Here is a 15,118-nt window from a genome sequence, read left to right as displayed (position 1 = left end):
TGGTAGAATCATAAATCGTAGAATCTTCACTAACAGGATCGTAGAAATGTAGATTTCATGAACCAAAATCGTAGAATTAGATGGGTAAGTTTGGATCATAAAGTCGTAGAATCGTAGAATAGAATCGCGATTCTAACAACCTTGGGCACAATACACTCCAAGATCTATGCATATCAGGTGAACAAAACAAAAACAGAAACATACCGATAGTTGTTGAAGAAAGATGGGATGCCTTCTAGGGCACCCCCAAGTTTAGACACTTGAGTCTCCTTCAATATTGACTTGGGTTGCCTCGGGCATACCTAAGGTTGAACTCTAGCCTCTCTTCTTTCTCCTCATATCGAGACCTCCTCGATCCTCGAACACTTCATCCACAGAAAAGTTAACAAAACCCTCGTGAGATCAGTTAGTATAATAAAGCAAATCAGTACTTTAAGTACTATTGCAAACCCATTCATATTTTGTTCTTGCATTATCCCTATTGTATTATAACTTCTCCATGACTTATACCACTCGATGCACTCAATAGTTCCATAAAACAAGCAAAACAATGCATCAAAAACAGAATCTATCAAAAACAGGAGAGTCTATAGAAATCTGAACATTGACCATACTTCTGTAACTCCAAAAATTCTGAAAAATTAGGACAATTTTTTTCATAGAAGTATTGTGTAAACATTTCAGAAGTTTTTCACATTCCGGTAAAAAATGTAAATTCATGCACTACAGCCTAAGTTTTTGTTTTTGCACCGCACATACCAAACAAGCAATCTAATCGTCCTAAAGGCAAATCTTGGCACATTATTTTTATAATACAATGGATTTGTACAAGGTGATAATTATTTTTGTTGAAAAGTTTCTGTAATCAATGTTCACAAAGCTTCCATGGGCCTGAACAAAATTCAAGGCTAGCTCCCACTTTAACAATGCTCATCTATCTCACTTTCACTTTTATTTTTGAAAAAGTTTTAGGTTCCCCTCTATATTTTTGGTTTTTAAACTTTATAAAAGAACACAACGGAATAAAATGACTCTCTAAAACTTCTGGGTTGTCTCCCTAGTAGCGCTTTCTTTAAAGCCATTAAGCTAGGCATAAAGTGCTCAAGTAATCGATCCACCTGGATCCCAAGGTATATTAAAGCCAATTTTAATTATAAATGACTTATAATTTAGTAGTGAGCACAAAGAAACATATATCATGCAATAACGAGGTCTAACTCTCTTCCTATGCATCTCCATGTCATAAAAGAACAATTCATGCACATCAAGTAAAGGCCAATACATAGCATAAGCAGTTTCTTGCAATTTTATCATGTTGGAAACATAGAGAGGCGGATGTGTAGTTCCTCTCTCATAATAATTGCAAGTAGGAGCAGCAAGCACATGCATATTATATTCATCAAAATAATCATGTGTAATGGTAGAACGCAACCCATCTATATAATCCTTCATAAGAGGAAGCTTCTCCGATAGAGTGTAGTTGGGAGAATTTAGAAAGATAATAGGACTATCATGTCTAGGTGCAATAGCAACAATTTCATTCTTAATATAAGGAACTATAGCAAGTTCATCTCCATAGGCATAATCCATATTGACATCTTGGCCACAAACATAACAAGCGTCAAGTTCATCAAAAAGGGATATTTCGAATGAATCCAAGGGATCATAGAAATCATCATAGCATTCATCCTTCGGTAAGCACGAAGGGAAATTAAACAATGTATGGGATACAGAGTTACTCTCATTAGAAGATGGGCACCGGTGATCAATCTGCTCTTCCTCCTTTTGTTCTTCGTTTTCCTCCTCATCTTTTTATCTAATTTACTCACAGGTTCAACAATTTCTTCCTCCATATTTTCCTGCAAAATATTAGTCTCTTCTTGGACAGGGATAATTTCTTAATAAATTCATCAATATCAAGATTGTATTTATAATTCTCATAAAAATATTTAAGTATAGCAAAATTTTCAGGTCTATAAACAGCATCATCGTAATCTTCATACTTTTCAAACAAAGATTCAATTTCATAAGCACCTTTAAAAGCAATAAATTCTTCTATTCGTTCCACATCATAGTAATCATATCTACCATTAGTATAAGATACCAAGGTTTCATTATCATTAAATTCACATGAAAAAGGAAGGCGTGGAGCTTTCATCCTAGAGAAACACGTATTACCATATCTCAAGCATAAATTCGAAGCATACCAGTGCAAATAATCAATATGTTTTCATAAGAGTTTCCCTTTTTGAGTCAAGCGATAATGCCTAAAGTATTCAAGTTGATCCAACATGTCTCCCATTATCAAGCTGAATGGGGTTTTCTCGGGATAATAAAAGTAGTGTTTAATATTTTTCACATAACGAGCATCGAGGGTTTTAGGAGGTTTCCCATCTCCATGAGTAGCAAGTACAACTAATTTTTTTGTATTTTATGTTCCATATCCATCACTAAAGATAGAGAACAAGTTAGAATAGAAAATAAAATAAAATCTACTTAATGATTAAGCAAACAAGCACACACGAGAATACTCACCCCACACTATTGCTCCCCAGTAACGGCGCCAGAAAAAAGGACTTGATAACCCACAAGTATAGGGGATCGTTTGTAGCCTTTTTCGATAAATAAGAGTGTCAAACCCAACGAGGAGCTAAAGGTAGAACAAATATTCTCTCAAGTTCTATCGACCACAGATACAACTCTACACACAGTTAACGTTTGCTTTACCTAGAACAAGTATGAAACTAGAAGTACTTTCTGTGAATAAAACTATGAATAAATTGCAAGATAATAAATTTTGTAGTTTAGTTGAAAGCTTTTGTCACACAAGAAAGTTATTTGTCCTAGGTGATCGATAACTAAACTGGTAATCATTATTGCAATTTTATATGAGGGAGAGGCATTAGCTAACATACTTTCCATACTTGGATCATATGCACTTTTGATTGGAACTCTAGCAAGCATCCACAACTACCAAAGATTATTAAGGTAAAACCCAACCATATAATTAAGTACGAAGTCCTCTTTATGCCATACGCAACAACCCACCTACTCGGGTATGTGTTTCAGTCACTCACGCCACCCACCATAAGGGAATCATGAACGTATTGCAACACCCTACAATGGGGATCCCTCAAGTTTGCGCGACACAAAGGGCAGCGTAGGACAGCACCAAAATAAAATATACAACTCAAACCAATCATGATCATCAATCAATCCATAGGACAAAACATATCTACTCAACATCATAGGATAACCACATATCATTTGGTAATAATATATATTGTTGAGTGCATGTTTAAGTAGAGAATTGCAGTGGTAATAGAGAGGTTACACCGCTGCATAGAGGGGGTGAAAGTTGGTTTTGATGATAGCGAGGTTGTTGGTGTAGATCACCGTCACGACTCTTGCCCCGACGACACTTCGGCGCCACCGGGAGACGGAGAGAAAGCCCCTTCTTCTTCTTCTTCCTTGGCCTCCCCCTAGATGGGAGGAGGGTTTCCCCTCTGGTCCATGGTCTCCATGGCGACGGAGGGGCAAGAGCCCCTCCGAGATTGGAGATATCTCTCTGTTCTCTTCCGTTTTGCGTTCCTGTTTTCTGGCCCTTCACCGTTTCTTAAATTCCCGGAGATCCTAACTCCGATTGCATTGAAATTTTAACACGGTTTTTTTCCATATATAAGATTCATTGCACCAGAAGAAGATCCCCAACCGACTTACGGGGTGCCCACTAGGCACCATCATGCGCCAGGGGGAGGCAAGCATACCCTGGTGGTTAGTGGAGGTCGTTGGCCTCCATATGCATTGGTTCCATCACACAAAAATCACATATATTACAAAATAATTCTCCGTAAATTTTTATCGCGTTTGGAATTTGTTTGATATGGATATTCTGTGAAACAAAAAACATGAAAAACAGGAACTGGCACGGGGCACTGGATCAATATGGTAGTCCCAAAAATATATTAAATGTTGCCAAAAGTATATAAAAGTTGTACAATATTGTCGACGTTCCGGGCCCGGGGTTACCCAGACTTGCCTGCCCGCGGGCTTGAGCGTGGCTGCACCAATGGACTGCGACGGCCCATCTTCAGTAGCAGCCACTTAAGACCCACGCGAGGGGCCAAGCCTCGCGAGGCGGACAACACCAAGACCTCCCTTGGGGCAGCCTCACTAGGCTTGCTCCCGAGGAGTGGGGATCTCTATGCAGAGGGCACCTCGCGAGGTTCACATGACGTGAGCCATGACGACCAAGGCCAGGCGGGCGCCAGCGGGTGCAGTGTGCCAGTTTCCCCTTTCATGCTAAAGAGGCAGGCGCATGCGAGGAGTCCTGAGGCATCAGGCAAAGGTTTCCATATCGGTGCAACAAGACCAAGACCAGCAGGACAGCAGGACGGAGGTCACCACGGAGCCCACTACAGCGTCACCACCAGAGCCTTTAGCAGGCGAAGACCACCTTTTGTCAGGACAGCTTGTACTAGTTGTCCCCCTTCAAACTTGGCCGTTGTGGGATCCCTTCCCGCCTAACATTTGGGAAGAAGACCAAGGCCACTGTAAATAGGACCAGCCACCACCATAGGTAGGGATCGACTCAACTTGGATCGGATCCATTCCATCCTCACATCCACAGGTCGCCGAGCTTAGGAACACCTCTCCTCCTGAGGCTATTCGTCCATTGCACGGTATTGCGAGACGCACGGACCTACTACCCCATGCCGCAGAACCTTCTGCTCACGCTCCTCGTGGCCTCGCGCAAGTTACGCCACTACTTTCAAGGCCACCCCATCAAGGTCATCTCATCTTACCCGCTAGAGAGGGTGCTCCGAGGCCCCAACGCAACAGGAAGGGTCGCTGAGTGGAACATCGAGTTGCAGGCCTTCTAGTTGGAGTTCAGCACCACCAGGGTCATCAAGGGAGCCGTGCTCACCGACTTCGTGGCGGAATGGACTGACGCTCCAGAGCCCGAAGCATGCGAAGATCGGCCTCTCTCTCCATGGAGCGAAGCACCAGATGACTGGGTCATGTACTTCGATGGCGCCTTCGCGTGCCAGGGCGTGGGGGCTGGAGCCATACTCATCTCGCCCACCCGGGACAAGCTCTACTATGTCGTGCAGGTCTACTTCCAGCGGGGTGAGAAGGTCTCCAACAACACCGCAGAGTACGAAGGTTTGATCGCCGGCCTCAAGGCTGCGGCGGCCTTGGGAGTGAAGCGCCTCACCATCAAGGGCGACTCTCAGCTCCTCGTTAACTTCTCCAACAAGGTGTACGAGCCAAAGTACAAGCACATGGAGGCATACCTCACGGAGGTACGCAAAATGGACAAGCAATTCTTGGGCCTAGAACTGCAGCATCTGCCCCGCGGCACAAACAGGGAAGCCGATGACATCGCCAAGAGGGCGTCAAGGCGTCAGCCTCAGGAACCTGGCATCTTCGAGGAGTGGCTCTTTAAGCCTTCAGAGCCTACGCCGCTAGAGGAGGAGCTCCACCCCACCCCACCCCGCACCCCCGCCACCGGCCTCAGGAGCTCCCGCTTGCGGCCCGACCTCAGGAGCACGCCTGCTCCTTGTGCCTAAACCCCAGGAGGGGTACTGGACTGAAGAATTTAAGGCATACCTACTGCAAGGGACCCTTCCAGAGAAGGAGGAGGACGCGGAGTGCGAAGCTTGACAGGCTACTGCTTACTGCATCCGGGAAGGTGAGCTATACCGAAAAGGACCGAATGATGTTCTATTGCGATGCATCTCCAGGGAGCAAGGGAATGAACTGCTAGCTGACATACACGATGGAGACTGCGGGCATCATTCGTCGTCACGCACCTTGGTGGGCAAGGTGTTCCGCGGCGTATTCTACTGGCCCATGGCACTGAGCGACGCAACAGAGTTGGTGAAGTCCTGCGAGGCTTGCCAGTTCCATGCCAAGCAAATCCACCAACCAGCTCAGGGCCTCCAGACCATCCCACTCTCATGGCCGTATGAGGTCTGGGGGCTGGATATCCTGGGTCCATTCCCTCGAGCACCCGGGGGCTACTGCTACCTCAACATCACCATCGACAAGTTCACCAAGTGGGCGGAGGTGGAAGCTGTCCGCACCATCCCAGCCAGCTCCATAGTCAAGTTCATCAAGGGCATCGTGAGCCGGTTCGGAGTCCCTAATCGCATCATCACCGACAATGGGTCGCAGTTCACTAGAAATCTCTTCAAAACATATTGTGTTAATCTTGGAACGCAGATATGCTACGCCTCGGTGGCGTATCCTAGAAGCAACGGCCAGGCCGAGCGCGCAAACGCGGAGGTCCTGGGGGCCTCAAGACAAGGACCTTCAAAAAGAAGCTCGAGGCATGCGGCAAGGGCTGTTACGACGAGCTCCAGTCGGTGTTGTGCTCCATCTGCACCAGCGCCACCAAGCCAACAGGCGAGACTCCGTTCTTCCTCGTCAATGAAGCTGAAGCGGTTCTCTCTCACGAGGTCAGGCATCGCTCCACGCGGGTCCTAGCGTTCGACGGGGCACTTCAGGACGCCATGCGGGGGATGGACCTCGTGTTGGGGGAGGAACGCCGCCGCCAAGCCTCGCTCCGTGCGGCGTGGTACCAGCATGCGCTGCGGTGGTATCACTGCCGCAGCGTCTGCTCCAGGATGCTTGAGGTGGGCGATCTTGTCTTGAACCAGGTGCTCTCCAGGGAAGGGCTGCATAAGCTCTCACCCATGTGGGAGGGCCCGTTTAGGATTGCCCGCGTCTCCAGGCCTGGCGTTGTGCACATGGAGACGTAGGACGGGATGCCCATCCAGAACGCCTATGAAGGTCTCCGCTCGTGACACTCTCATGTAAAAATCAGTGGGGGTGTACACGCCCCAGAGTCTCCGGAGTGCCGCCCTCGGGCCTCGGGGGCTCCCTCCCACATCCTGGTAGAAGCACTTAGCTCCGCGCTGGTGAGAAGACTAAACTAGGTGTCAGACGCGGCTGTTCATTTGCTTTCTGTAGTTGGCTTGCAACCTTTTAATGGAATTTGAAGTTCTGGCGTTTCTCGATTTCTCAGTGGAGTCCTTTCTTTTCTCTACTTCTTCGCTCGGTTCTTTGTTTCGTGCCGGAGAGGACAGCAGTTTCCCGACGCTCTCCCTCATGTGCCTCGCATGGGGGCTGGGCAGGTTTGTGTGTGCGTTGGGCTAGACTAAGCCACGGACGCACCTCTCCATAGCCCTGTCTCTCTAGTCTTCGGCTCCCCTGACCTTCGCGAGGCATCCTCGACTGAGCTCGCGATTGGCGCACCACTCTAAGTCCGTGCCCCACGGGTACCGCGGTGTGGTGCGCTAGGCCGTGGTTAGCCCATGCCCGAGGCGTCGCACAGGGAAGGATAAGGCACCCAACAGACGTCCTAACAAATTTTGCAGCTTCGTGATGCCTCCCGAGGTCAACGGCACCCGAGCCAGCAGCAAGGCGGGCTCACCAGGGGTCGGAGGGCGTGCCCTCACGAGACAGGAAACTACCCTGAGCGCATCCAGCTAAGTTATGGGAAAACTTTGTTTTTGCCACTCTAGTTTTTCCCACTTTGCTTATGCCACTCTCGAATTTGACATGTCACTTTTGCCACCCTTAGCTTTTGACCATTATCACAATTGCCATTCCGTGGCAAAAATAAAAATTTTAGAGTGCTAATTGTGATATATTTCAAAATCTAAGAGTGGCAAAAGTGATAGAAAAAATTATTGCTTTTGCCGTCCAACGGCATTTGTGATGTATTGTCAAAAGGTAGGAGTGGCAAAAGTGAGATGTCAAATTCTAGAGTGGCATAAGCAAAATGGGCAAGAACTAGAGTGGCAAAAACAAAGTTTTCCCCTAAGTTATCCCTCTATGTCTACATGAAGCACGAATGCCATAAGACAACACAGGAACAATAAACGTAACACAATCGGCATGAAAATTACGATTCATTACACGCCCTCGTAGGGCCCCATACCCGTTTCTTGGAATGCAGGAAAAAGGTTAAAGACGAGCAAAAGCGGCGCGTGCACCCGCAGCGGCTCCCAAGGGTCGGTTCCCGATGCCCCCCCCCCCCACGGGACTCAGCCGGAGTCCTCCTCGCACTTCACCAGAGTGCGGCGGCAGGACGACCCACCACCGTCCTCATAGCGAGCCCGGTGATGTGGCGGCTGGTCGTAGCCACCGCTGCTGGAGCTTTCGCTGGAGGAGAAGCTGCCGCCACCAGACGAGCCACGACCATCGCCAAGGGCGAACTCGCCTCCCGTGTCGTCACGATCGTTGTCAAGGCCCGGCCCGTCGTCGCCACCGCTGTCCTCGAGGCTGCACCTTGCGTGGCGGCCATCTTCCCAAAAAACCCTCACATAGAGGGTCGCGACTCCGTCGTACTTGAAGTGGAAGGTGCACCTCCCGCTCAGGCCACGCGCGCGGGCGAACGTTTGCCCGCCCCGAGCCAGGACCGCGTTGCCCATGGCGGAGACCTCCACCACGGCCCATGAGGCCTTGCTGCGGGAACCGTCAGCTTGCAACCAGAAGCCGTCGAGACCTGCGATCGGCAGCTCGTCGGCAAAGGAGCGCGGGAGCTGGAGCCAAGTGCCGGCCGGCTGCTCCGAACACATGACGAACTCCGGGAGCACCTCCGCCAAATGGAAGCGCGGCCGAGGAGGCCGGGCGACCATGGTGCGCCTCCCCTCGGCGCAAGGGCTGCTCTGCCTAGAGTGGCCTCTGCCATGGGAGGGGACAGCGCTGCGGCCACCAAGGACGGCGCCGGTTCCCGAAGGAGTGCATCCATTCCCCCGAGGGGCCACGACAGGGGTCACATCATTCTTCCGGGGGCGGCCACGCCTCCTCTTGGGCGGTGGTGAGCCGGGCCCCTCCTGGCCATGGTGGAAGATACCGGCTGCATCTGGTAGGCATGGGTGTTTCCGGTTGGAGACGAGGGGTAGCTCCCCTAGTTTGCGCGCGTTATAAATTTTGTGATACCTTGCTAATCGAGGTTGTAGCCTCCCCACTTAGAGTTTCGCTTAACGGGTGTCGTGGGCGATTCCAACTACTGAGACAGTTGTACGTCTGGTTAGGGCGGCTAGGTATTTAAACCTGAGGACACACAGTCCCGGACACCCAGTCCTGAACACGCAGCTAAGGACACTCAGTCCTCACCGTATTGCCCTTGAGCTAAGGTCACACACACCTCGCCCAATCACTCTGGTAAGTTTTCAAGATAGACTTCCAAACCTTCACAGACTTCGTTCACCGGCGATCCACAATGACTCTTGGATGCTCAGAACGCGACGCCTAACCGGCTGGAGGATTCACAGTCCTCAAGTGTAATAAGTCTTCAGATCACACAGATAGGAAGACTTTAGTGATGCCTAACACTCTTTGGCTCTGGGTGGTTAGGGCTTTATCCTCACAAGGAATTCTCTCTCAAAGGCTTCGAGGTGGGTTGCTCTCAAACGACAAAAGCCGTAGTCTAACTCTGAGCAGCCAACTGTTTATGGTTGTAGGGGGTGGGCTATTTATAGCCCCTTGGCAACCCGACCTGGTTTGTCCGAATTGACCCTCGGTCACTAAGGAACTAACACGTGTTCCAACGGTCAGATTTCAAACACACACGACAACTTTACTTGAACTACAAGCAAACCTGACTTATCCAACTCTGGACAAGATTTGCTCTCATAGTCTTCACTCGAAGACATAGGATTTTGGTTAAGCATCACTTCAGTCATTCTGACTGGTTCTCTTGGACCCCACTTAACAGTAGGGTGGTTCCTATGACTCAACAAAGAAATACACAGAACGACGAAACTGCTAAGTCTTCGCGCTCCATAGTCTTCACGCGATGTCTTCTCTTATCATAGTATTCAATGTGAATGTCTTCACATACCACCTCTGACCTCAATGTCTTCATACATTTTTAGGGGTCATCTCTGGTAGGAAAACCGAATCAATGAGGGACTTCTACCTGTGTTATCCTGCAATTCTCACAAACACATTAGTCCCTCAACTATGTTTGTCGTCAATACTCCAAAACCAACTAGGGGTGGCACTAGATGCACTTACAATCTCCCCCTTTTTGGTGATTGATGACAAACTAGTTGAAGTTTTCAACGGGGAATATAATATGTGAAATTGTAAAGGATAGGGGATTGTTTTCATAAGTTGCAAGGGCTCCCCCTGAAGATGTGCATATAAGTAGTTTGCTTTTGGAATGCAAATGCACATGGCAGGTTGTACTTGTGGAGATCCTCTTCAACTTATGATGACAATTCATCATGCATGAAAAGTATGTGAAGATAATGACATGCATAATGAAAAATGAACGTCTGCAAAATGATCTAAGTGCGGAATTTATCGTCGCACATGCGGAATTTATCATCGCATCACAGAATAGCAAATAAGTAGCAGACGACCATCGAGTTTGAGTGTTACAACTCAAAGAACCAAATGTATCAGGACGCGAGAGTTGTAAACACTAGGCAAAATATAAAACTACCACCCATATGAACCCGCTTGAAGACTATCAAACTCATATGCTTCTCCCCCTTTTGTCAGTAAGGACCAAAAAGGTTTGAAGACATAGAGCACCTACTCGTCCCCGTGAGGAGTTGGTGAGGTAGCAGGGTCTTCGGTGTTGGTTGGCGGTGTAGACGAACTCGGTGCAGTGTTGATTCGCGCTGAAGGTGGTGAAGTAGCATCGTCTTCATCATCGATGACACGTGCATTCACTGTTGCAGCAGAGGAGGAGAACTCAGAGTCTTCAAGAGACGGAGTTCGTCGCAGCACAGTCCTTCTTGGAGGTGTTGAGTCAAACTTGAAGCGTTCAGAGAAGCCATCCTCTTGAAGATCATCTTCAGAACACATAAGCGTCAGCCCTTTCCATGTACACCGACAAGTTTCATGGGCAACAAAGGCATTCTTGGTGGCAAGGTTGCGAATCCTGTTTACGTCCACCAAGAGGCTTTGCATTTGGCGCTTCAGCCAGTCATGATGCCTATCCTGTTTCTGATGAAGGGCAACCAGAAGTTCTCGGTCGTTGAGAACACGAGATCGCTTCTTGGGCCGTTGGGAAATGGTGCTTTCAGTTGCTTCAGTGAGGGCACGATGAGGTGCACGGGTAGTACCAGCCAGAGGATAAACACGAGAGACTGTTGTATCTCCATCAATGTGTTGTGAGAAACTTTGCTTATCAGCATTCTGAAGACTAAGGGGCTCCTGGGCAGGCTCTGGATAGATGGCTTCAACTGACATATCGACGTCAGGCATAAAGATCCGATGATTGCGAGCAGAGGGCTGATAGGTGACAGCTGAGTGTAGTTTGATCAGCCGCATAATCCATGGAGCGTAAAACTTTAAGCCAAAAAGATCAGATCCTGATGCAGCAAGTTGGCGGATGAAGAAGTCTTGTGCATTGAAGCATTTGCCCTGAAGAATATGGAAGACCAAAGTCTTCATTGCACCTTCCAGCTTTGCATGTGGGGAATGTCCTTTGATGGGCCAGAGAGTTCGCCTTATAATGTGATAGATAGTGCGTGGCAGATACTCAAGGTCTTCAACAAAGAACTCCTTAGGATATGCAGCATCTGGAGGCAAAGGCTTCATCATGCTAAGCATCTGACTCATGTTTGGTTCAGGCTTGTGAAAAATGCTCTCCATAGCTGCACTGTGAAGCTGACAACCAGGTTCATAAAGATCTCCTGAAGTGGGTAGACCAGTGAGCTCAATGATATCAAAGGCTTTGGCTTCGTGATGAACATTGCCTGTCATCCACTCAAGGACCCAAGTCTTCGGATCTCTGTTGTAGCCAAGAATATGAAGAGTGGCATAGAATTGGAGCAGCAATTCTTCGTTCCAGTGCTCCTTGTCAGTGACGAACGGCAACAATCCAGACTCGCTGAAGCAATCCAGAGCTTCTTCCAAACAAGGCAGACCAGTTATGGCTTCAGTGTCAAGACGCATATGTGGGAAAATGCGGCCTTGATTGTACAGAATGCATGAGTAATAACTGCGCTGCTGATAGCTCCAGAACCGACCAGAAGATATTCTTGCCTTGGTGTAGGGGTTCTTGGCGTTATCAAAGAAGGTGTTGTGTGCCTTGAAGCCATTGATGTTAAAAGATCCGGGTGCAGATGCAGTACCTGGAAACCTGGGCAACCTTTGCATTGGCTTCTGAACCTGAGGCCTGTGCTCAACGTGATAGTCAAACTGAGGACCAGCAGCAGGCGGAGGAGTCAGAAAAGGCCATTTGACAGTGATAAGTTGGCCATAGTTGAATGCTTGCTCGATAGTGTGTGGCCTTGGTGGCGGAACAGGAGCAGTGGCATCAACAGAGGCGTCAGGTTGCACATCTGTTGCAGGTGCATCATTGGCTTCATTGGCCTCTGGCATAGTGTTAAGTGCAGGCTCCACAGTGTCTTCAGCCATGACCACGTCATTGGCTTCAGTGGTGTTAGTGGTGGCAGCCTCAGGATTCTCAACCTCCACTTCAGAAGCTGGAGGGTCGGTCACGTTCTCCTCGAGAACAACATCTTGGTGAGACGGAGGTGTAGCAACTCTTGGGGCTTCTTCTTCATCGGCTGATGTAGCCGGAACATCTTCAGCCATTTTGGCTTCGGATTCAGAGACAGTCACAGTAGGAGTGGCATCTGGAAACACTTGACGTGCAACAGATTGGTGGTGCACTTTTCCTTCTGGAACGCTCGAAAGAGGGACTTGAGGCCTTGGTCCTTTGCGAAGCCTGCGTAGCGCTGGCGACGCCTATGGAGATGAAGTTGGCTCGGCCTCAAGGTCGTCTTCTTCGTCTAGCACAGGTGGTGTGACTTATTGTTGTTGGGGAGTACTGGGGGTGTCTTGTTGTTGTGGGTGATCAGCCCATGATGCATCCTGAGCAGTTGGCGTCAGAGGACGACCAATGCTGATGAGTTCGCTGTGCGTGAGCACAGGCAATGATACCAGTTGGTGCTCGATCTGAGGAAGGACTTCATCATCTTCAACATTGTCATGGTGACCAATGTCTTCAGCAGTGGTGGGGTCAATTGCAGGAATGTCTTTGGCTTCAGGAGCCTCTATGGAAGCAGGCTCATGAACTACTATCCGTTGTTCTTGATGCGAGGAATCAGGGTGAGCAACAGAGATGGGTTCTACAACAAGGGGCTCTGTGGGAGCAGCCCGATCTTTCTTGGTTCTGCGCTTCTTCTTGGAGGGAGCGACATCAGAAGCATCAGGATTTTTCCTCTTTCTGGCTTCAGCCTCGGCAGTCCTTGTCTTCTTCAGTTCTGAAGCAGTTGACCGGACCTTTGGCTTCGATCCAGTCATGCTGCTTGGAAAGACTATGTGTTGTGGAATTGTCACGGTAGATGTCCTTAGTGTCAGGACTTAGTCGCGAGGCCAACGCATCTATGTGGTAGCTTGAGAGGGGTTGAGCGGGACGAGAGACGCGATGTTTTACCCAGGTTCGTCCCCTCACGGTGGAGGTAAAAGCCTACATCCTGCTTCATTGATATTGATGATGATGATCATGGTTACAAGAGTGCTCTATCTCGAGAGCTATTGTCTAAACCTAACTTGTCCAACTTGTGGAACTTGTGAATCTTGTCCCTCTTGGGGTGCCCTGCCCATCCTTATATATGTTGAAGGGGTGGGTTACATGTAGAGTCCTATTAGGATTAGGACTAGTCTATCTTAATAGAAACCGGATACAAGTCCAGGTCTTACCTCCTTGTAAGATAAATGTTCCTCATGCCTTTCCTCTTAAACCGGCCCACCATTAACCTAAACCGGCCTGCTGGGCCTTGTCATCCATCTGGGATACGTGTCGGGTCACCAATGAGTCTTCAGGCTCATGAATCGTCATACCAGTGAACCGCCAGACACGTAAACCGCCAGACATGTAAACCGCCGATCACGTAAACCGCCAATCCTCTGGCGGTTTATCAATGAAATGCCTAGTCCGGCCAGGTTATACTTCCGGCTGGTTTACGCCGCGGGGTATATCCCCGACATTAGCCCCCAAGTTTAGCTTGGATTTATTCATGGTAAACTTATGCTGCAAAATAAACACAAGAACAAATTTGACAGGTTATGCTCCGGGTTAAGAATTTTTGTAAACCGCTACCTGATCATCCTTAGGTCCTTGTTATTTCCTCCTTCTGGGAAATCCGGGTCAACAGACCAGCTTCATAATCAATTTGCCGACATTGGTTTGTCACCGAGAAATATTGTAAAGAATAACTCCTTTGACTCAGCTCCCAAAGCGCCGGTTTAAGAAATATGGGTCTGAAAATACTTATCTGATATTCAGCCGTTTTGAAGATGTAAAACTTGCCGGTTTAATATTACCAAAATGGCCGGTTTATAAACATTGATGGCGCCGGGTCATAATTGTTGTCGACACCGGGTCATGTAATTGATCTTCCCGATTTGCTCAAAACTAATAAAATGAAGATGTTCCTCCTTTATATGCATAATACCTGTAGCCCCCAAGTCTTAAGAGGAGAACATAGTGATAACTTAAGACTTGCTCCAATAACTGTTTCAACCTTGAAGAAATCCGGTTTGTTCATCTCAATCATATAAACTGAATACTCCATATATGTAGCCCCCAAGTACCGGGTTGTCATGCTTGCAGCAACCTGGGACTTGTAATTGCTTATAAAAACTTCAATCAGTGTAACCCCCAAGGACCGGGTCATTATGCAATAATGAGCAGGAACTTTGTAAATATAATAATGTAGATTTTAGTAGTGATGTGTAGCCCCCAAGGGCCGGCTCATTATAATATGATGAGTCGGGTCTTCAATAAGACTAGTAAAAATGACTTTGCATTAGCCCCCAAGTGTCATGATGCATGCTTGCAGCGACATGAGACTTGCATGTAATCTCGATTTGAATAATGTAGCCCCCAAGTGCCGGGTTGTAAGCCTGTAGCGACTCGGGAATATTCCTTCAATTGTAGAATAAATCATATCTATTGATAATATGATAGCCATTGCGCTAAAGCAACTTTGAAAACCTCAATAATACCGGTTATTAATAACCATAAAAATCCAGCCATGTTGGCTATTCAAGATAACATAATCCGGTGAAAACCTTATTCATTCAATATCATAATGAAAATTCAGCCAAACTTGGCCATTTGAATAATATA

This window comes from Triticum urartu, chromosome 6A (genome assembly GCF_056163025.1).
Source record: "Triticum urartu cultivar PI428250 chromosome 6A, HENAU_Tu73, whole genome shotgun sequence".
Classification (NCBI taxonomy): domain Eukaryota; kingdom Viridiplantae; phylum Streptophyta; class Magnoliopsida; order Poales; family Poaceae; genus Triticum; species Triticum urartu.
This window is presented reverse-complemented; position numbering follows the sequence as displayed.